General features: G+C 47.1%; 1 long non-coding RNA gene across 1 annotated transcript; it reads right to left on the bottom strand.

The window, feature by feature from the left end:
• Nucleotides 1-821: 821 nt before the first annotated feature.
• On the bottom strand, nucleotides 822-19,131 carry LOC142850988 (uncharacterized). Its single transcript, XR_012910727.1, has 3 exons — nucleotides 19,106-19,131; nucleotides 18,903-19,015; nucleotides 822-833 (listed from the first exon to the last, which is right to left on the bottom strand). It is a non-coding gene; the product is annotated as an uncharacterized LOC142850988 (long non-coding RNA).
• Between the last annotated feature and the right edge of the window lie 4,128 nt (nucleotides 19,132-23,259).

Raw genomic sequence — 23,259 nt, 5'->3', positions numbered from 1 at the left:
TTAAAAGTGTATTTGGAGGAAGGAGTGTAACATTGCTTCTCACTCTTGCTTAATAGTAAACATAATTATCTTTTAAAATAACCTTTGTCTACTCCTTGACAATGTCACACATGTACACAATGTCTCTTGACTACAGCCACCCCCCAACTTCCCTCTCCACTGCTCCCCCACATTCTAACACGTCCCCATCCCCCTTTCACATCCTCTCTTTTGTTGGAAACCACTGAGTCCAGTTAGTGCTGCCTGCTGAAGTGCTTATCAATCTTGGTTTCCTCTTCTGTTTTGGTTGTTTTTTGTATTTTATTTATTTATTTAAGGATTTCTGCCTCCTCCCCGCCACCGCCTCCCATTTCCCTCCCCCTCCCCCGATCAAGTCCCCCTCCCTCATCAGCTTGAAGAGCAATCAGGGTTCCCTGACCTGTGGGAAGCCCAAGGACCACCCACCTCTATCCAGTTCTAATAAGGTGAGCATCCAAAGCAATACCACTCTTGGGAATATACCCAAGAGAGGCCCTATCATACAACAAAAGTATATGCTCAACTATGTTCATAGCAGCATTGTTTGTAATAGCCAGAACCTGGAAACAACCTAGATGCCCTTCAATGGAAGAATGGACGGTTTCCTCTTTTGCAGTGACCACAGGTGTAGTGAGCTCCTGAGCGCCATGGCCAAACCATGTCCAGGATCTTCCATTCTTCCTACCCCAGCTTCTGCGCTGTTTCGGGAGCCTGGACGTGGTAGCTGCAAATGCCTCATTTAGGGCTGAGCATTCCGTTGACACTATTCTGAGTCTTCTGACCAGTTATGAGGCTCTTCATTGACTTTACTTCCGCTACCCTTACAGAAAGAAATGCCGGAAGCCACAGCTGAGAGCAGCAACAATCTATAGGCGTAACTGTAAATATTTAGCAACCATACTTAATGTGATTCATTTGTTCCTAAATGGACAGTGAACATGTTCCCTTAATCTTCATATAGTCTCATTTTTTTAAGAATTCTGAAGCTTCAGACATGGTCCCTTTTATCAGTGTTCACTGGATGAATATAATATTAGCCTTTAAGTATTGCTAAAACTTGTGATTTCATGAGAGCTATGACTGTGGTCTGTGCAGTTGGCCCATGTTTCTTTATAACTAAGACTTTTTCCTTCAGTCATCAGTCCCTACAGATAGACGGCAGACACTGCCCTCCTTTGATGATTGATGCGAAGCCCATTAACCCTTGTTAAACTCCAAGTTGGTGCTCTTTACATATGGCCTGTTTTTACTCTCCCTGCTGTTTTCCGACTTGTCCTGTGCAATGTTTCACGTTAAACTCACTCGTAATTATGACATTGTGGTTTTTTCTCTTATCTTTCATTTGGTTATACATTTTATATTCTAATAATTATAATTTCCACATAAAAGTTTATGATTCATACAAATTTATGATTTCTGCTTTTTACCAATACAAAAGCAAAACACTTGAAACTACTTAAACTCTAATTTAATATGAATACTCCACTTTCTAGGTTATTTTTTTGTTTATCCACATATGTCTTTATCCAATCTCTTATTTTATTTATTATATTATATATAATGTTATTATATTTCCTATATAGCCAAGACTGACCTCCTGTTTTGGACTCTTTGGCTCTGATATTACAGATATATGCCACCGTGCCTAGGTACTTTTTTAAACTTTTCCTTACCTTTGTTTAGTTTAAAAATGACTAAACTTACCTTTCAGTTGTCTTAGTTTTATTTCCTGCGGTAAAAGAATACCCTGACAAATCAGCTTAGAGAAGAAAGAGTTTTGTTTTAGCTCCATGCTCCAGCCCATCACGGTGGAGAGAAGTCAAGAGGCAGGAGCTTGAAGCAACTGGTCATTCCACAGCCGAGGACAGAGGGAGGGAATGCATTGACACCAGTGCTCAGCTCACTTCCTCCACTCTTAGAAGTTCAGGAGTCTCTGACTAGGGGATGCTATCTTCTCACTTCGATGAATGTAGTTAAGATAACCCCCCACAGACAGGCTAATATGATCTAGACAATCCCTCATTTAGAGGCTCTTTCTGGGTGATTCTACATTGTATCAAATCAACAACCATAACATAACCAACCATCGCAATCCCACCCCGGTCAACTTGACACACATGTGCACATAACTATAACTTTCACACCCTTTCCCCAAGGCTGTATGTTTGTCTCATAATGTTAAATACAACCCAAATTTAAAACGCCCCATAATCTTTAAGAAATTAAACATTTTAAAAATCCAATGTGAGCTCCTAAAAATAAAAAAGCATATCAAGTCTCATACTTTCAATATCTAACAGCATAAAGTAAATGTTCTGATTCCAAAAAAGGAAGACATGGATCACATATGAGACCAAAACCATCCCCTCCAAATCCAGCAGAACAAACAACAAATCTTAGAGCGTCCTGTCCAGCATCCAGAGTTTGAAATATAAACAGCTAGGATCAAACACAGTTGGGTAACCCCACCCTCCACCCTGCCGCCTGTGCACACAGCATCTCCTCCAATGAGCAGCACTCCACAAGCAGCTCTCCTTAGCCCATGACTCCTAGTTCTGACGTCACCAATACTCCAGGGTCTCCACTGTAACTGAGGTTTCACCTTCCCAACCTCACAGAACAGTCTCTCAGTCCCTCTCTGCAAGAGCTCCAACCCTGCCACACCATCCCTGACTTCTGATGCCTTCCTGGACCCCCTAAATCTTACATCATTCATGCTTCCAGAACCAGTTCCATGTGGCTGACACAGCACTGCCAAGTTCTGCTGCTAGCTCAAAATGTAGCCTGGCCTGCTTGGACCACAGCTACCTCCGTTTCTGTGTGCTGACCCTAGGGAAATGTTTTTTGGGAGTCGGGGCAATGAACTCCTTTAGTTTAGGCTTTTGCTTTTTCCTTTGAATAAATTTGGATCATTACACAGTCGATCCTCTGGTGAATGGAGTTTTACCCTCAGGGCACTTGTCCCATTCTCTCACTGCAGCCCAGGCAACTTCTCCACAGTGGTGCCAATTGCCCTCTCAATTACAGCAGCCTCTCCAGCATCAACTTGGATGGCGTCCTGCTAATCAGTCCATCATCTCTCCATGCAACTTCACTCTGGATATCAGGAAACAGGCAGAATGATGCCAGATTCTTGACAAAACAATACCACACGAAAGGCCCTAGTCCAGATCCTGACAGAGTCCTTTCTCATCTCTGAAACCTCGTGAGGCAGGTGTCCACTGTCCACATTTCTCTCAGCAAAACCTCGTGAGCCAGGCGTCCACTGTCCACATGTCTCTCTCAGCAGTCTTTACTTCCAGGCTTCCATTTGAGCAGCACAGTAAGCTCTGTGTTCAGACCTTAAAGGCTTGTCCATTCCGTGTACAAAACTCTTCCGCATTCCTCCTACAAAACAGTCCCAATGGCTTAAAGGCCACACAGGCTTATCACAGAAATGTTTCTGCCTTTGCTTTGTTACTGTGATAAAATACTCTGGCCAGAATAAATTTGAGGCCAAATTTTAGCTCACTCTTCCAGACTACAGCCCCTCATGGCCAGGAAGTCACAGTGGCTAACAGGCACTCAATGACCATGTGTACAAAAACAAAACTGTAAGTAATTTTTAAATGCATTAGTCTTTGAAATTCAATTCCATGATATTTTATGTTCATTTTTTTTAAATTTGCTGTGTGCATGTATGTAACTGCATATATCTCTGATAAGCATGTAGAAGTTACAGGACAAGCTACAGGCGTCCGTTTTCTCTTTCTACCCTGTGGGGCTCCCAGAACAAACTTAAGTCATCAGGCTTGGTGCAAATGCTCTTACCCACTGAAGCACCTTGCTGGCCTGATTTTGTTTGGTGACACAGGATTCCTTCATGTCCCCCAGTGATAGCTCCAGCTGGCTCCCTGCACTACATGCTCTTCTTTGGGGATGGCCATTGTGCATATGTTTCCTGCCTTGCCCTCCGAGCTCACAATTTTTCCCTTTTACCATTTTATTCATTAATCTCTTTCCTCTGGTCTTCTGTAACTTCTCACTTTTATTTTCTGTCTCCCTAAACTAGTGCTCTATAATCAACTGCCCACACGGCAGTTTTAACGTCTGAATTCTTTGAGCTTGTTGAGAGTTTTCTTATATCCAGTTACAAGAAATACCTGTCCAAATCCTTATCATCCTAGCAGGTTGGGGGTTGAAGCTGCGTATTAAAAATTCAAAGCCAATCTTGAAAACATAGTGAATTTAAGGCCTGTCTGGGCTACATTAGACCTGGTCTCAACAAGAGCACAAAAAAAAACTATTCTCGTTTCATAGGTTCAAAGTCTCCCTTGACCTTGATGGAAGGGCTGGGGAGAAGGCTCATCAGCTAACAGCTCTTGCTGGTCTAGGAGATCGAAGCTTGTTTCTTTCACCCATGTCAAGCAGCTCACAATCACCTGTAAGTCCAGCTCCCTCTTCTGGCCTCTGTGAGCAACTGCACTCAGGTGCACATACAGTACACTCACAGGCACACAGACAAAGACATACTTAGAAATGAGAACTCAGGAACAATCGCAGTGGATTTTTGATCCTACTGCACGTACTGGCTTTGGGGGAGCCTAGGCAGTTTGGAGCTCACCTTAGGAGACCTGGATAGAGGTGGGCGGTCCTTGGGCTTCCCATAGGTCAGGGAACCCTGATTGCTCTTCAAGCAGATGAGGGAGGGTGACTTGATGGGGGGAGGGGGAGGGAAATGGGAGGCGGTTGCAGGGAGGAGGCAGAAATCCTTAATAAATAAATAAATTTTAAAAAAAATTAAAAAATAAATAAATAAACAAAAAAAGAAATGAAATAAATCTTAAAATTTTTAAGAAAAATTTAAAAATGAAGAATAGGAACTAGAAATGTTCGGGAATTTTCTAATCCTTTTTACATAGGAGGTTTCAGAGTCCACAAAACTGTCTCATGATAAGTTGTGTCACTGCAAAGAAAGTCTTATATTTCTCCTATCCTTGAGTTGGGTTTAATTCTAAACAAACATTTCAGGTACAAGATAAGGATGAGAGGGGAAGTTTCTCCAAACGTGTGGTTAGCTTGCAGCACAATTCATAAGAAGCAAACCCAGTCCCTTCTCGGGCCTCTTCTGAGTGCTTGGGAACCCCACACTTCCAGATGAAGACTTCTTGCTCTTTGTCTGACTGGTTGCTGGTGGCTGATGGCTGGGGTAGCTTAGACGGCTGGTAGCTGGAGTGGCTGGTAGCTGATTACTAGGCAATTGGTGGCTGGGGTAATTGGTGGCTGTGGTGGCTGATGGCTGGGGTGGCTGGTGGCTGCTAGGTGCTAGTGATTGATGCCTAAGGTGGCTGGTGGGGGCTGGTGACTAATGGCTGTGGTTACTGGTGGCTGGTAGGGTCTGGTGGCTGATGACTGGGGTGGAAGGTGGCTGGTGGGGGCTGGTGATTAGTGGCTGGGGTGGCAGGTGGCTGGTCATGTCCAGATATGTTCTGCTTGGTCTCCTGGATAGCACCTTCTTGGCTCAGGAGAAACAATACAGTCTGAAGGGTCTTTCCCAGAAAGGTTCCTGAGAACCTCTCCATCCTTGACCAGATGAGACACTCAGGTTGGCTCTTCCATTCACACAGTGCTATGCGCAGAAAATGTGGATAGAGTGTTCTATAGTTTCCACTGCATGAGCTAGGGTAGCCTCCACTCCAACCTTGAGTCTTTACTACCTTCTCCTTTTCCCGGTCCCACCCACCGAATCTGCGTGGTAAAGGATGACAGATGTGATAACTGTGGGACAAAGAAACAGAGAGCAGACAAATACACCAACCTAGCTGAGAAGGGGGACAGGGATCAAGGTCAGGGAGAGGACAGGAGAGGAAACTCAGCACCCACTGTTATCTCCACACATAGGAGAGGAGGCCACTGCTGTGCTAGGCCCTGAAGGCCACTGATCACAGCCAAAGCATCCCAGGTACAACTCGGCTCAGTTCTTCTCAAAGTTGCTCAAGTGTAGAAGTCCAGGGAGAGGAGGCTCCAGCCTTGTCCCTGAGGCTCTTCTGGTTTCTCGCGTCCCTGGAGGCAGAAGTTAGCAAGCTCTACAGCAGCACCTTCTGGCCAGACCGGGACCTCCACCCTCCACCCTGTGCTTGCTGGGGTCAGCAGCTTCTTAAAGTTCGCCACTCCTCGGCCCTGCGCCCGGGATCTATAACCGTGATTCCTCGACACAGGGAGGACGGACCCTCTCGTGCTTGCATTAAGAAACATTCTTATTCTCTCCTTCCAGGCTCAGAAGCCATGAAGGTAGAGCAGTGTGCTTTCCATATCACAGTGACATTTCTTTGAGACCTGAAACCAAGCAGAGAAATATGAACTTCCCGGACGCGGGCCCGCTTTGCCTTTGTTTTCTAAAGAAGCCCTTGTTTTGCGTGACTGATGGGAGGCAGCGCGTGGGAACGCCTGGAAATCTGCAGGAAGGGAGCTGGGAGGGCAGCGGCATTCTTTATCCTGCTCCCCCATCGATCGCCTCTAATGAGCTCCAGTACAGCTGGGGCTAATGGTGCTGCGGCTGGTGTTAAGGGCAAACGTGGGAGAAGATTTCCAACCCAAGGGGCTTAACAGTTGCCGGACGGCCCCGGAGCCCTCGGGGCGAGGATGCACTTGAGAGGTCACTGAAGCAAATGAGGGGAAGATTTGGTGCCTCTGGAAGAAACGTGCAGGACTGGGTTTGGGTTTTTTTTTCCCCCAACAGAGACTACAGGCATCAACAAAAACCCTCACCTTCTCTCGCTAGTCATTAGTCCCTGACCCTCACCCGATAAGAAGGCTCCTACTAGAGCCGCCTTATCCTAATTATGACTCATCAGATGGCAGCAATCCTACCCAATTAGTGGAGCTTAAGCGGGGGGCACTTCACAGACTGAGGTCCAAGCCCTGAGTGATCCAAGGAAGGACAGAGCCTGCTCCAACGCCCCTAACCCTGCTCTGTTCCTCACCTAGGGGTCCAGGCTACCATTTGATCTAATGTGCTTGATATTTCTTCTTCTGCGTTGCCTGCTGCCCCCCTACCTCAGAGATCTGAGAGGGGCCAGATGAGTGGCCTTAAGAGGGACAGAGGCCAGTGGCCTTCAAGGAACAACTAACTGGTAGATCCTATAGAATGTTTGCAGTCACATGTTAGCACAGACAGGGGGCCACGGGGATTAGACAAGATAAAAAACCAAGACCGGCAAATGCCTTCGGGGATCGGGCTCTCCACACACCCTGAACTTTAACAGCATAATGGAGTTATTGCAGTGGGAAAAGAACCCTGAGCCAGCAGAGAATGAGGGTCTGCTGCGACTGGGGGATGAGACAGCAGGAGAGGGGAGGGGTGTGATGGGAAACACATCCTCTGCTTTGCAAATTGCCCAATCCACTATTTATTTTAATGCTGTAAATAAGCAATTTAAATGGTACCCTAGTTCCATAATAAGTAATGTGGTAATGTGATACCCTGAGGTTACAACAAATTATTTATTAGTTTTTTTATTATTATTCTGAGGCAGCATCTTTATAACTAGGAGATTTTCATTGGGTCTGATCATAAAAAAGTATGGGTGCAGGTGTGGCCCCTATGTTAGGAGCACTAACCCCTGACACATGGATTTCTATAAAGTTGCTACACAGCTGCAGAAAGGTCTTTCCCCACAAAGACCACACACCCAAAAACCCACCCTGCACACACACACACACACACACACACACACACACAGAGAGAGAGAGAGAGAGAGAGAGAGAGAGAGAGAGAGACAGAGAGAGACAGAGAGAGAAACATAGAGACAGAGACACCGAGAGAGAACAGTAAAAAAACAAGAGTCCCAAGATCAGGGCTGACGTCCCCAGAAGCCTTTGAGTTGAAGGCTATGCACATTAAAAAGAATGGCTCAGCCACACTTAGTGACACGGAACAGAGTGGCAGGAAGAGCAACAGGCTTGAAGTCAGCTAATTGACAGCCCAATCTTTCCTGGCTTCAGTTTCCTTTCCTGTAATTAAAGTGTGTCGATTAGAGAAACCCTTAACAACAAAAACTGAAAGAGAAAAAAATGGTTCAGAGTGGCAAGAATCTTGGAGCGTCTGCTCCTGCATTCCTGCGACCAGGTCTGGAGGGCATCACGTTTAACAAAGTCTGAGATCAACTTTCTCAGGTCAAAGATCAAGAATTGCAGTAGCTTTTCTTTTGGACCAGGAAAGCATCAAGGGTAGGGGCTGCAATGGCCACCGCCACGAAGGAAGAACTTTGTCTGGCATGAACTGAGTGTTTGTCCGTGCTCACAGTCAGCTAAAGAGCTTTTTTGGTAGCCCAGTGTCAGGCATGACTAGTCACAGGGAGACAGAGAAGCACAGAGCCTGAGCTCCGAAGTTTGAACAAAGTCAAAGAACCCACTGTGGGTCAGCTGTGACTAAGACCCAAGGGAGAGACCCAAACCCAGTAGCTGGTGCCCAGAGCAGGAGCCCCTGGGTGCCAAGGGATGCTGGGGCAAGGGCTGTAGGCACTGGTCGGGGCAGAGCACACCCGAGAGCAGGCAGTGAGGAGGGTGCAGAGGAGGAAATGATCCCAGGTGATGGCAAAGACAAGAAAGGAGCAGAGCAGGGATATCTAAGGAGGGTGTTAGATGATACATAGAAAACTCTCCCAAATGTATTAGCAAAAATACACACCCAAGCCGGGCGGTGGTGGCGCACGCCTTTAATCCCAGCACTTGGGAGGCAGAGGCAGGCAGATCTCTGTGAGTTCGATATCAGCCTGGTCTACAAGAGCTTGTTCCAGGACAGGCTCCAAAGCCACAGAGAAACCCTGTCTTGAAAAACCAAAAATAAATAAATAAATATTAAAAAAATACACACCCAAGATATTAGAGGGATATAGAAATGAAATGCATGCGTGGGTCATGAGTTGTGTGCTTCTCTTTATTTCTAAGCACTCTGTAATGGGTGTGCCTGAACATTAGGATGAGAAATGCAGCGCATTCACAAACACTGCCCTGGTACATTGTAAAGGGACTGGTAGATGGTAGAAGCTGCACTGGAAAGATAACCCAGCCAAAGCCGGAGTCAGAGGGAAGGCACCCAGAGAGTCAGACGCAAGGTCCTAGCACAACCATGGCACTCCAGAGGCCCAGGAAGCACCACAGGAAGTTCCGAATCTGGTCCATCCACAAACCCAGCTAACTTCAACATCAGCGGCTTCTTCTCTTCCCCACGGAGTTATACCCTGAGAGACATACATTCTCCTCACGTTGCTGCAGATGGCAGAGATGCAAAACATAGTGGGAAATGAAGAATCTGGGGGCATAGTGAAGTTGCAGCTGATAGACTAAGAAAAACAGAAGTCACGGGTCAGGGTCAGGAGCATCACCATGCACCATGCCCCGAGATGGGAGTTGGAACCACCTGGCTGCTCTCAGGTGTTTGACTGCCTGAGGAATGTAGCCTGCCCCTGCCCCTTATGCATCCCATTCCTTCTCCTTATGATGCAACAATCCAGACAAGACCCCGAGTTGTCACATCTGTGGTGCAAACCCTCACCAGACAATTAGGTTCTCGATTTAGTAGGATTCAAGAGTTGCCTATCACTCCCCGCATCCCCATGCGTCCTAGATGACACCAGTGTTTCTGAATCCTCTCTGTACAGATGTGATACAGATGTGTCAACTCAGAAGGGCTGTGAGTCTTTTGGGAACACAGCAAACACGTCACTGGTGTCTGAAATAGATTCATACCATGATGAACATCACAAGACTAATTAGACAACACATCTATCCAAAAGCAATCGCTACAAACTGCAGATAGTGGTCCAACAAGAGTTTTGGGAAGGGCGCCAGAGGGAACAGGACCTTGGTCATAGTGCGCCATTAAGTCATGTCAGCCTCTCCAACTACAGTGGTTCAGATTGCTGAAAATTAGACACTGAAGAACCTTGAGAGGGCAGCACAGCCTTCTGTAAAGCTGCCAGCTCCCCTCTTCTTCACATGCCACGCAGCCTACGACATTGCTCAGCTGACTGTCAGCAACCAGCAAAACATAGACATGAGGACCTGAGCTAGAGTCCCAGAACCCATATAAAAATGGGACGTGATGACACGCATTTGTAATCGCAGTGTGGCTAAAGTAGTCCAGTGGCCAGCCAGACTAGTCTAAGACGTGAGTTCCAGATCAGTGAGAAACCTTGTCTCAAAAGAAAAAAAAATTCTTGCATTGATATTTTTTTTTTATGGTTTGAGGCAGGGTTTCTTTGTGTAGCCCGTGCTGGAACTTAATTTGTAGACCAGGTTGGCCTCGAGCTCATAAGAGATCTACCTGCCATTGCCTCCCAAGTGCTGGGATTAAAGGTGTATACCATCACTACCTGGAAATATTCATATATTAAAAATATATATACATACATATATGTATATATATCTTAATATACCATTTAAAAAAAAGAAAAAAAATGTGGATGACTTTAAATTAATAACATCTGGAGTTAACCTCCAGCCTACCACACACACAATACACACACAAATACACAAATATACACATACACACATATAAATACACACATAAACACACATATACAAACACATACACACACATACATACACAGAGACATACACACATACATACACACATACACATAAATACACACTCAAATACACACAAACACATACACACACACACACCCTACTGCACAGGCATATTTTAAAGTACAGATATGTAATAAGAGGATAAAAGTCCCCGTGAAACAGTGACAGGAGAGGTCCAGAGTCATATAGACCATTTTCTCCAGACTTGGTTTGAGAGTTGGTGGAATCCCAGAGGACAGACTACAGCGATACCAGCCACAGAGCTGGGCTGAGCCTGCGAAGCTCAGCTCAGGAGCCATCTTGTAAGAAGCGTGGGGTTCTCTCAGAGGACATGTGAAAGTGACTCTTCATTGTGAATGTCATCCTACCTGAAGAAATGTCCAGCCCAGAGGAAACAGGTGGAACAAGCTGAGGGGATCTGAGATAATACCTGGCATACACCTTGGGACTCCATTCAGATTTCCTATGGACGTGAACCCCAGTCCTACCTCAGTGACAAATTAATTATTATTTGAGCAAATCCTACAAAACTGTGATCAGATCTCTGACTTTGTCAGGATGACAGACTCCAAGCCCGTTGGTGGATTCCACCATCCACAGCTTCCGCATAAAACAGAGGGTTGCAATAAAAGAACCTGCTGTTGCGGTTCTCAGCTTGTTGAGAAAAGCCACGGGATAATAGGATCTTTACTCTGGAAAGAAGTTGAGAAACTAGCCAACCTGATCCCCTTATTCCCCAGAGTGATTTGTCTGGGCTCCCAGTGGGAAGCCAAGGGTGCCTGGTATGAGTCCCTTGTACATGGAGCTGGGAGGCTTCTGATCTGATGGGGCCTCACCACACGGAAGGAGACACATGACATCCTGGCTCCAGATGCGTCTTCCTAGAACTCAGAGCCCTCTATGCAGGAGACCCAGACTCCTACAGAGACGTACAACCCAGGACTCACCATATTAGACAAGATGGTATCTATAGATCATGTGGCCTACAAGAAGCTGGCCTCTCCACATCTTCCTGCTCTGCCTACTCCCTCAGACTCTCATCCACACCCCAGCCTCAGTATTCCATGTTGCCTCTTAAGCCTGGGCCTCACTCACGCTGCATCACTCCTGCCTCAAGTACATTTCTCTTTTCAGCTGGGCTCCTACAGCCTAAATGTCAAAGATGACTGACTGAAGGCCCACACTTCCTCCTTTCCCCATCATTTGTCAAGATGGACTCCCTGTGGAGCAACAATGGGCACAGAACTCCAGGAGGCAGTCAAGTTTTGATGTGTTTATTTCTGTGTCTTCAACAACCAACAAATACTTGGCCCATAGGAAATCCTTAGCGTTGACAATGTCTGAGAAGGACAGCAAACGGTCATCAAAGCTCTCCTTGTACGCACACAAACTGAGTTTCATACCGACAATGTAGAAGGTATGGACAATCCACCTGAAGTAAGAAGACTGTGAGTGAAGACCCAGAGACTGGTTGTGGAGCAGAGATTTGAGTGGGCCAGGTAACTACAGGACACTGAGCAGGAAGTTTCAGGGCAGAACAGCCTGATTCCTACCGCAGGTGCCCCGATCTTCACGATGGCATTCATTCTCTTTCTAATGATTTTCTGCTCTGAAAAGATGAGCTAGGGATGGTTTTATCTAAAAATCATCTTATGGACCATGCAAGCAAAGGAAAAATCAAGTTTGCAAAGAGTTTTGGCTTTTATTCCATCATCACTGCACGTCAAAATAAGTGTGAGAAAACAGCTGCCAAATTAAGACACAGAGGAGGACTATGCTGAAGGGATGAGAGATATGAGGAGGAGGACTATGCTGAAGGGATGAGGGATATGGTGAGGAGGACTATGCTGAAGGGATGAGGGATATGGTGAGGAGGACTATGCTGAAGGGATGAGGGATATGGCGAGGAGGACTATGCTGAAGGGATGAGGGATATGGCGAGGAGGACTATGCTGAAGGGATGAGGGATACGGTGAGGAGGACTATGCTGAAGGGATGAGGGATATGGTGAGGAGGACTATGCTGAAAGAATGAGGGATACGGTGAGGAGGACTATGCTGAAGGGATGAGGGATATGAGGAGGAGGACTATGCTGAAGGGATGAGGGATATGGTGAGGAGGACTATGCTGAAGGGATGACGGATATGGTGAGGAGGACTATGTTGAAGGGATGACGGATATGGTGAGGAGGACTATGCTGAAGGGATGACGGATATGGTGAGGAGGACTATGTTGAAGGGATGACGGATATGGTGAGGAGGACTATGCTGAAGGGATGAGGGATACGGTGAGGAGGACTATGCTGAAGGGATGAGGGATATGGTGAGGAGGACTATGCTGAAGGGATGAGGGATATGGGGAGGAGGACTATGCTGAAGGGATGAGGGATACGGTGAGGAGGACTATGTTGAAGGGATGAGGGATATGAGGAGTAGGACTATGCTGAGGGGATGAGGGATACGGTGAGGAGGACTATGCTGAAGGGATGAGGGATACGGTGAGGAGGACTATGCTGAAGGGATGAGGGATATGGCGAGGAGGACTATGCTGAAGGGATGAGGGATATGGCGAGGAGGACTATGTTGAAGGGATGACGGGTATGGTGAGGAGGACTATGCTGAAGGGATGAGGGATACGGTGAGGAGGACTATGCTGAAGGGATGAGGGATACGGTGAGGAGGACTATGCTGAGGGGATGAGGGATACGGTGAGGAGGACTATGCTGAGGGGATGACGGATATGGTGAGGAGGACTATGCTGAAGGGATGAGGGATATGGCGAGGAGGACTATGTTGAAGGGATGACAGGTATGGTGAGGAGGACTATGCTGAAGGGATGAGGGATACGGTGAGGAGGACTATGCTGAAGGGATGAGGGATACGGTGAGGAGGACTATGCTGAGGGGATGAGGGATACGGTGAGGAGGACTATGCTGAGGGGATGACGGATATGGTGAGGAGGACTATGCTGAAGGGATGAGGGATATGGTGAGGACTATGCTGAAGGGATGACAGATATGGTGAGGAGGACTATGCTGAAGGGATGAGGGATACGGTGAGGAGGACTATGCTGAAGGGATGAGGGATATGGCGAGGAGGACTATGCTGAAGGGATGAGGGATACGGTGAGGAGGACTATGCTGAAGGGATGACAGATATGGTGAGGAGGACTATGCTGAAGGGATGAGGGATACGGTGAGGAGGACTATGCTGAAGGGATGAGGGATACGGTGAGGAGGACTATGCTGAAGGGATGAGGGATATGGTGAGGAGGACTATGCTGAAGGGATGAGGGATATGGTGAGGAGGACTATGCTGAAGGGATGAGGGATACGGTGAGGAGGACTATGCTGAAGGGATGAGGGATATGGCGAGGAGGACTATGCTGAAGGGATGAGGGATATGGCGAGGAGGACTATGTTGAAGGGATGACGGGTATGGTGAGGAGGACTATGCTGAAGGGATGAGGGATACGGTGAGGAGGACTATGCTGAAGGGATGAGGGATACGGTGAGGAGGACTATGCTGAGGGGATGAGGGATACGGTGAGGAGGACTATGCTGAGGGGATGACGGATATGGTGAGGAGGACTATGCTGAAGGGATGAGGGATACGGTGAAGAGGACTATGCTGAAGGGATAAGGGATATGGCGAGGAGGACTATGCTGAAGGGATGAGGGAGAGTTGCTGTCACTCTAAAACTCTCAGGAAGGTGAGCAGCAGAAGGGAAGGTTGGCACAGAGTAAACAAAATGTAAGTTCTTCCTGAGTTTGGATCCCTGTTTCCCATCTGAAGAGCCAAATGGGAATTCACGGGCAATCGGGGAGGCAGCTGGAGGGCAACTGTTGAAGTGTGAAATACAGCTTTGTTTCCTTGTTCATTGGAAGAGAAAAAAACCCAACTCTCTAAATAGTGACAAATCACAAGAACACAACAAAAATGCTTAAATATTTTATTTCATGAGGTGTCAAGAGGTCCCCGTGATGGAACTGTCCTACGCGGTGACAGTGCTACACATAGGTACACACAAATGTACAAAGGGGCCAAGAACTAAGCACAAACACAAGAAAGAGAATGGGAAGACGGCGAGCCTGAAGAAAGCCAGCCAGCTGCATGGAGCAACACCCTGATGCTGAGAAAAGACAATCATCAATGCAATTGGTGCACAGAGCACGCTGCACAGGGGCTTACTGTCCCTTCTCACTGCAGCGCTACAGCTATCTCAGAGTGAAACAGATCTTTCAGAGAAAGCATCCAAGATTTGGACAGCATGGACACCATGGTGCCCAAAGCAGGGGTGGTTGTTACAACGTTAGAGCAAAAAATTGCTCGCTTGTGCTCCTGTCTTGCTTCTTCTGTGCACTTTGCCAAGCCTTCCTCCCAGGCTCTGTTACTGGTGCCGTCTCTCTGCTGAGTCTGACTCGAGAGCACAGGACAAGCATGTCACACAAAATTCCATCTTGGTGCAAATGAACAAACGCCTACAGCCTACATATCTTTACATTTTAAAAGGTGGAACCAAACTGGCGGTGTGGATCGGTGGTAGAGTACTTGACTGGTGTGAAGGAAGCCCTGGGCTCAAACCCTAGCACAGCATAAAAGGAGAGACTCATAGGATTTTTTTGTTAGAAATGTTTTCCTGTGTCCCGGTAGGAGAAGAGCTTGCCTCTCAAGCATGAGGACCAGAGCCCAAGTGATCACAACCCAGAGAAAAGTCTGGCATGCAGTGACCCTCCTGGGATTCCAGTGTGTTGGGAGGCAGAGACAGGGGTTCCAGGAAGAAGTGGCTAGTCAGCCTGGCCAAATCAGCGAGAGGCCCCACCGCAATATATAAAATGGAGAACAATAAAGATACCTGACCTCAACTCCAGGCCTTTGCGTGTATACCACCATATGTGCATGTGCACATACCTGAGAGAAAGTATACGTCCTTTTGAAACCTCTGGTCCAAACTCTAAGCAGGATTCTGCAGGTCTAATGGGGACCAGGAACTCATTTCTGGGCAGCCCTGAGGCTGCTCAAGTGGTAAACCCTGATTGACCATTAGAGATCAGGGGTTTTCCAGGTACAGAATGAGGGAAAGGGGATGCCATCTAACAATCAGAATCTGAGATGGGTTTAGAATGAGAAAGGAGCTGCACTTACTAGGAAAGGAGTGTTGAGGAGAACGAGGATGTAAATAGAGCCACTCCACACAGCTCCTGGGGGTTGACTAGAAACTGACTTCTGTAGGCATCTCAGATGGGATTCTGTTTTTAAACTTAAAAACCTTTTAGTTTCGTGGCCCAGCTTCAGATACCAGAGAAGGAGAAGTAGACTTTCAGAGAACTTAATTCGCAAAACAATCTAACCGTAAGAAAGAGGTGAGACCCAAAACTATCTGCTCTCAGCTTCCGGTTGTGTCGTCTAGACGCCATAGTGGCTGTCCAGATGCCTCAAGTAGTAAGAATTCAGTAACACGACTGTTGCAAGGCAGTCCACATTGCTCACAAGCTAGGGCGCCTCTAAGCACACTGGTGGAGATTCGAGTAACATGTTTTCATGTCTTCATGGATATAAAGCATTGCAAGAAGAATTGAAAAATTACTAATTGGTATATGTTTTATCTGCAAAGAGTCACATGAACAAGTGTGTGTGTGTGTGTGTGTGTGTGTGTGTGTGTGTGTGTGTGTCCCCAGAGGAAGGAGTTCTCTAAATATTATACTGAACAGACCCCTGTTCACATTGTTTAGAGATGGCATGGTTTTCGAAGGCCGTAATACCCTGAATGCCCTGGCTCTCTGGGTTGCGGAGGAAAGATCACACGTTAGCAGCAGAATTCTTCGTCCTCTGTGCCACAGAAGTCTCTTCCTTCAGGAATAATACTTGGAACGTGAGTCCTCTTCAGAATCTCTAGAATGTCTCATCACCAAAACTCTGGGTACCACCAACCAAAACAGAACTGAATGTTCTGTTAGTTGCTTCTGTCCTTGCTTAGACCAAACGCCTGGCAAGCTGTTTAAGGGGTGGAGATGGGGTGATTCCAACTTCAGTTGGAATAAATTGCTTAAGTCGGAATCAGAAAGAATGGATGCTATCTGTGGAGGCAGGAAAGGCATAGCAACAGGAACATGAAGCTGTTGGTCCCATTGCATGGACACTAGGGAAGAAGAGAGCAAAGAGGAAGAAGGTCCAGGTCTGGACTAAGAGACTTCAAGTCCCATCCCAATCCCAGTGATCTACTTTTTCTAGCCAGGCTGTATCTCAAAGTCCAATCCCAGCTGGAATCAGACCAGCCTAAGTTTTATCCCCTTCCTACGCCAGAGGAAATGCTGGGGAGGAGTTCGGACTGTGGTCCATAATTCCAGGCTTGGAGCTAGGACAGCAACAGAGGAGCACCACTTAATGTTCACAGAGTAAGAGGTTCACATCCTGCTGTGCATTGTACTCCATTTTCCCAGCAGGGTGTGAATCAGCGCTCTGCTTCCTCTATAGGGAAAGTCCATTGTTCAGTGAGTTACTTGGCTTTATGTATGTGAGTGACACCTCTGCCTGGTGGCATTCTGAAAGGTTCTGGATATGCAAAAGGCACGGGGGGGGGGGGTATCAGTTGCACAGATATGTGTGTCTGCAAGCACACATGTCCATGAGCTCACCAGAAGACCAGAGAAGGACATCAGTTGTCCTGTTCTGTCACTGTCTACCATATCTTCTGGAGATGGCTCACGAAGTCCCAGGACTGGGTTGGTGGCCAGTAAGCTCAGTGATCCTCCTTTCTCTACTCCTGACAATCACCCTGAGGTGACAGGCACACATGCAGCCATATCCAGCTTCTCATAAGCGTCCTGAAATCGGGACTCGTTTGTCATGCTCGAGCAGCAAGTGTACTCTTGCCAATGAGACATCTCCGCCCACAAGCCACTTGCTGCTTTGTCAGAGAGCTAGGCACCTGTGCAATTAGATTGCATGAGACAATGGCAACCTCAACAGAAAGACCCATAGTCTCAACCAAAGCAGACTTCTGCTTAGCCCGGCCCCCAAGGAGTAAAAGCTTTGTCCAGAAGAGCAGTGTCTTCTAGTCCTCTAGGCCCTGTGGGCCTCATTGGCCAGGCCCTAGGTGGCAGAGTTGAGAACAACCTTGCCAGGCCTGCCCCCGGGCCCAGGCAGTCCTGGTTCCCAACCCGACGCTCTAAGGCTACAGTTCTCGTTTTCACAGTCAAACTCTGTCTTCTCTGCTGTGGCAGGACATCTCACCTTGAGCTCTCCTCTGCTTTCAGACATGAAAACCCCTTATGGACCATTCCGGAACCATGCCAGAAAATTACCCTTGCTAATCACAATGACAAAAAGAGAGACTGTGTGCCAGGAAGCCAGACTATACTATCTCCGCAGCAACTGTCAGGGAGGAAGCCATCCTGAGTCGCATTTAGAGAAAGAGCTGAACACTGTGCTCTCTCAGGAACGGAAGGGAATTCCCCATCTTTCCTGCTGTCTGCCAACAGATGTCTTTACCTCAGAGGACACTCTTTCCGCCTGAGAATGAGTGGTTTTAGAGGGGGCTGGCTTGGACTGGCATGCCCGCTTGGATTCCTTGCTTCTCCACTCTTTGTGAGGAATACTAAATTCTGATGCTATTTCCCGCAGAGACACACTGATTCTGTATTGGGTAACTCTAGAAAAGGCTGGATTTTTAGATCACAGAACTACACATTAATCCCCCCTGTCCCTGTTTCTGAGATCGCATTTATCCTTTCTTGGGTATGTTGCTGGTACTTTAGCCTTTCTCAAAGTTTGATCTCTGCCTGGGTCCAATTGTTTCTTCCTGTAGTTCTCTTTTGAGTTCCAAAGACTTTACATCTCTTTTTATTACATAACCCTGGCACTAACACAGCCCTGGTTGCACCTTTTTGTACCAACAGCTGGATCCAATTTGGCTTAGTGTCCCCCCTAGAATGACTGAGAGCGCCTCCCCTTCCCATTTTCCTTAGGCCTTTGCAACAGTCCACACCAATCTCACTGCATTATTTCCTTCTAACAAGAGCAAAAACTAAGGCAACGAAAGAAAGGAACAATGGCAGAGAGAAATAGCATGCCAATCTGAGCAAAAGTTTAAACCCTACCAGGAGACAGTCTGAACGCTCACTAACCAATTCACTATTCTTCCTTCCTCTCCTGGTATCCTAACTGCTTCGGGATTTTGTCTGAGCCCGAGAGCTCTTCTTGTTCCCCTAAAAGACACAATCTCAAAGAAAACATCAGGAACTCGCAATTGGCGCAGCAGACAAGGAGCCAATTTGCACAGAGTTCCCTCCGCTTAGGAGAACAATAGCTCACCTCCTCCATTTCACGAAACCATTCGGAACAGAAAAGACTGCCTGGAACAGAAAACCAAGTCCTGAATCCTGAAAGGCAATGGATCAAGGTCTTTCATCTAGGAAATCTTTTAGCTAAAAAGAAAGAAGGGGGTGAGAACATCAATCAGATATTATTTCCAATTATTTTTCAAATTGGAACAGAAAAAGCAAACACACACACACATAAGCCTGACATGGTGTTACTGGAGTTTGTTGCTGGAAGGGAAGTCCTTGCTTATATTGAAGTAAAGTTCTGAAAATAAGCAAAGAACAGATTTATTGATTTTGGGGGAGTCTGGGTGTAAAAAAGAGAAAGAAGAAAGAAGTGCTCTTTGCCCGCTCTGTCCAAATGACATCCCAAGTGGCCTCTCTAATGGTGGGGGAGGGGAGGGGGCAGGTGCCTATCCGGGCACATGGACAGAACTGCCCTTAGGCTAGGGCTAATGGTATTGGCTGAGCCTGCTGTAAGCCTCTCTTTTCTAATAGCCAACTTTCTATGTGCGAGAAGACAGGCAGATATTGATTGGCCCAAATGCCCTTGAGTTGACAACATCTGAAATGAAAATCCACAAGGCTAGCACAAACTTTCCGCAAGTTCAGTTTCTGGAATCTGATTACGACACTGGCCCGTGAACCTGCTCGCACACCAGAAAGCCACCCCCACCCCTCTTATGTATGCCCAGTTGGCCCCTGTAATTGGAAGGAGTTAAGTGGCTTCGTCAAGCCTGCTATTCAAATGTCCAGCAGGAAGCAGAAAGCAGGGGCTCATCTTCAGGTGATCGCAAACCAGCTCCACGACACTGGCCTCCTATCAATCCCCATCCCCGCCCCCCAAAAATGGGAGTTACATGGTCTTCAGCACACAACTCCCTGAAAAGCTAAAAGCAAACCTGCTTTTTTGCTTTTTCCAAAGTTCCTTCAGCACCACTCTGGAGAGCCTCTCAGGTTCCGTGACTGGGTCACTCGGTAGACCCTAACCTTCTCATTTTGTGTCTATTACTCTATCGCGGTGAAACTGCCCACCCTCTTCTCTCCTCTGCCGAATAAGATGCTGAAGTGGCAATTCATAATTTAAAGTCCTGGGAATAAGGAGGAGAGCGCCTGCTCTCCGGCTCTTATTAAAACACGCCTCCATCTTCTACAAATGCCTCCTGATCAATACATGGGCTGCAGGATAAGGCTTAAATCGGGCACGGCTAGACCCCCAGCACACACTGGTCTTTCTTGGTAGGTTACTTACAAGCATTAAAGGCAAAACCTTTCAAATTGGCATCAGGACACACACGCCAAAGAAACTGCAGGTGGAGCCCACGTTAAATGCATTCTCTCATTGATTGGAAAGGCTGATCCTTTTAGGGCTTTCCTCTCTTTCCTCATTAATCTTACTTAACCTTCTACAAACAATGCCAACTCCGTCACTCCAGATATCCAAAACCTGCCGTGCCGAGAAAGCTGTTTTCCTGGCATTGGCAGACCGGCTCACAACTCCTGTTTTAGGAAGGGCTACTTTCTTTAAAAATATACCAACACAGAAGAGGATAGCTTCCATCCTTGTGGGTGGGGTAGAGGGAGGGGCGAGAGGCAGGAAAGAGGAAGAGGGTACAAGGCCAGCCACGAGGGCTGGCCAGAGGATGGTCCCTCTTCAGATGGAGAAGTTGGCTCATCAGCTTTAGCCTTGCAGCAGCAGGGATGGTAATTCTGGTTGCAGCAGTCCAGGTCCCCTGCAGCCAGAAGCAGGTGAGGTCAGGCCCACCTGCACGGAAACGTGTCTGGCTGCCACAGCGCTGGAGGATGGGATCCCCAACCAAATGCACATTTGGGGTCTTGGACTCATTTGTTACTTCTAGACACTGATGAAATAGTCTCAGATGTAACTGTATGTTCCCTCCACCCCAATAAGGCTGGTTTATATGGCGGAGAAACTGCTTTTGTTGCCAGGGAGAAACACTGAGGTTACATGTTGGCATGCCATGAGATAGCCTCTCGTAGCCTTGACACCGGTGTCTCATAAAGACTTGCCGACCTAGGCATTTGTAACGATTAGCACCAAGTCCAACTCTTTGTGTTTTTTCCATTGCTCCCTCTAAATGAGAGTAAGAGGAGGAAGAATATTAAAAGTCTTGGCCACAGAGTTCTACAAGTCCTGATTAAAAGACACATGGGAAACACCCAGAAAGCATGATCAACAGTCACCGCCAACTATGGCACAGAGCATAAGAACATTCCACGCAGAACTGGGGACTCTCACTTTAGCTGGGAGTGCTTCATTCGGCATTCTGAGATGCCAGGAATGGTGCTGGGAAAGGCAAAAGCCCTTTCTGAATTTTTGAAAAGATCAGCATCTGAATACATATTAAAGATAAAGTCTAAATGATTCAGAAGAGGCAGAAAAGCACCAGCCTAACTTCACAAGGGTGCCGGGCCCTGGTCCTTAAGGAAAGGAACAAAGCCCTAGGGACAGATGAGCTAAATGAATATGTTCTTCTCACATGCAAATACATAAGGCTCTAAATGGCAGGCCATTTTATTAGAAGAAAAAATATAAATCTCTCAAACCAGCAGAAGATTGGGGTGGGGGAGAAACAGCCCAGTTCTAAAACCTGAACTTTCAGACTAGTAAAAAGAAAATTCTCTATCCCCAGTCCTCAGATGCATCTCTGTGCATCTGTCTGGAAGGTTGAAAATCACTGCCGGGCTCATTCCTAACACTGTGTTTGTGACACTTCTTTAGGTCTTTCTCATCGTTGTTCCCTGAGGAACGGTGCAAAAAAAGAAAAAGTGAGGAGAAAAAAACAATGCAAAAACCTGATCACAGAATTCTAAACGCCCCCTAATTACAAGACACATACTCAACTCCCAGAAAGACATATCGACAATTACCACCAACTATCTTAAATGCCTGGAACCAGCTGTGGGCATGGGACAGGTGCAGCAATAGACTGAGAAAACTGGCTAGAACCTGAGGACCATGGCGGGAGCCGTCTCCTGGGACCTGCCAGGCTTCGCACCCATACCAGCCAAATTGAAGAGCAGCTAAAATCCAGCCATCTCTGACCCAGCTGCCATTCTCGACACAGGTGACAAGCTTATTTTTACTATTTACTTATTTATATTTATTACGTGGGAGGGGGTGGGTCCTCAGAGGCACACAGGTGTGGAAGTCAGAGGACAACTTACTGGAGGCATTTCTTTCCTTCTACCACATGGGTCTTGGGCAACAAACTTGGGTTGTGAGGCTTGGTGTCAGCTACCTTTACCGGCTGAAGCATCCATCCCTTTGGCCCGAGCCTCTCATTTCTTCACCCCTCAGCCCCTCTGCTACAGAAGAGAGCTTTCCTGCCCCATTGCCTTCAGCACTCAGAACAGTCAGTACCCAGGAGGCCTACACAGCCATCACCTCTCCTCTGCTGGTCTATATCTCATCGCACTCTAGTCTACTGACATCTGTTCACTTCCAAAGAATCTCAGAGAACTTCATTGGCCATGATCAGATCAGTTGAGCAAAGCACCAAGTGGCCTTGAGTGATGCTTGGGAGTGGGCGCCACTCTCAAGGGGAATCGAGGAGGCCCACTGGCATGAAGAAGCCCTTGACTGCCTGCAAACTCACCTCTCTGCCTTGACCTGAAAGTCAGAGCGTGTCAAGAATGCCTGGCATTCTGAAGAATTATCAGGCTATGGGTGTGGCTCTGTTGGTATAATGCTTGCTGGGCATGCAATTGGCCCTACACTCCACCCTGGTGTGTTTTGAATGAGAAATGTCCACCAGAAGCCCATGTGTTTGAGCACAGTCTCAAGTTAGTGGTGTTATTTGGAAGGCTGTGGAACCTTTAGGAAGTGGAGTTTCGCCGGAGGGAGTAGCTTACTGGGTCTTGAGATTCTATGTTGGCCAACCCTACTTCCTGTGTGTGATCTACTCCCTGAATACAGATGCCCTATGACCCACTCAGCCTCGTGGGCCAGCTGCCGTGTCTTCTGCAGCATGATGGAATGGTGCCCTTGAACCGTGAGCCAGGAGTAACCGTTTCTCATTTAATTTCCTTCTTGTCCGGTGTATAGTCCCAGCAGTAAGGAGAGAAACGAAGACAGGGCCCCCACACTACATAAAGTGGGGGGATGGTATGCCTCTGTAACCCCTGCGCTCCTGAGGGGGAGTTGAAGATCATCCTTGGCTACATTGTAACTTCCGGGCCCAGTATGGGCTTCACAAAAATCTGTCTCAAAAAACTGAAAAAAAAAAAACGTATTATAAAAAATAATAATTTTCTCCTGCAGTCATAAGCAAACCCACTGCTGTATGAGTGTATTAAAAAGAAGAGTGGTGTGAATAAATGCAGCC

This window comes from Microtus pennsylvanicus, chromosome 5 (assembly GCF_037038515.1).
Source record: "Microtus pennsylvanicus isolate mMicPen1 chromosome 5, mMicPen1.hap1, whole genome shotgun sequence".
In the NCBI taxonomy this organism is placed as follows: Eukaryota; Metazoa; Chordata; class Mammalia; order Rodentia; family Cricetidae; genus Microtus; species Microtus pennsylvanicus.
Note: the sequence above shows the minus strand (reverse complement) of the source record. Positions and strands in the feature narration are given on the sequence as shown.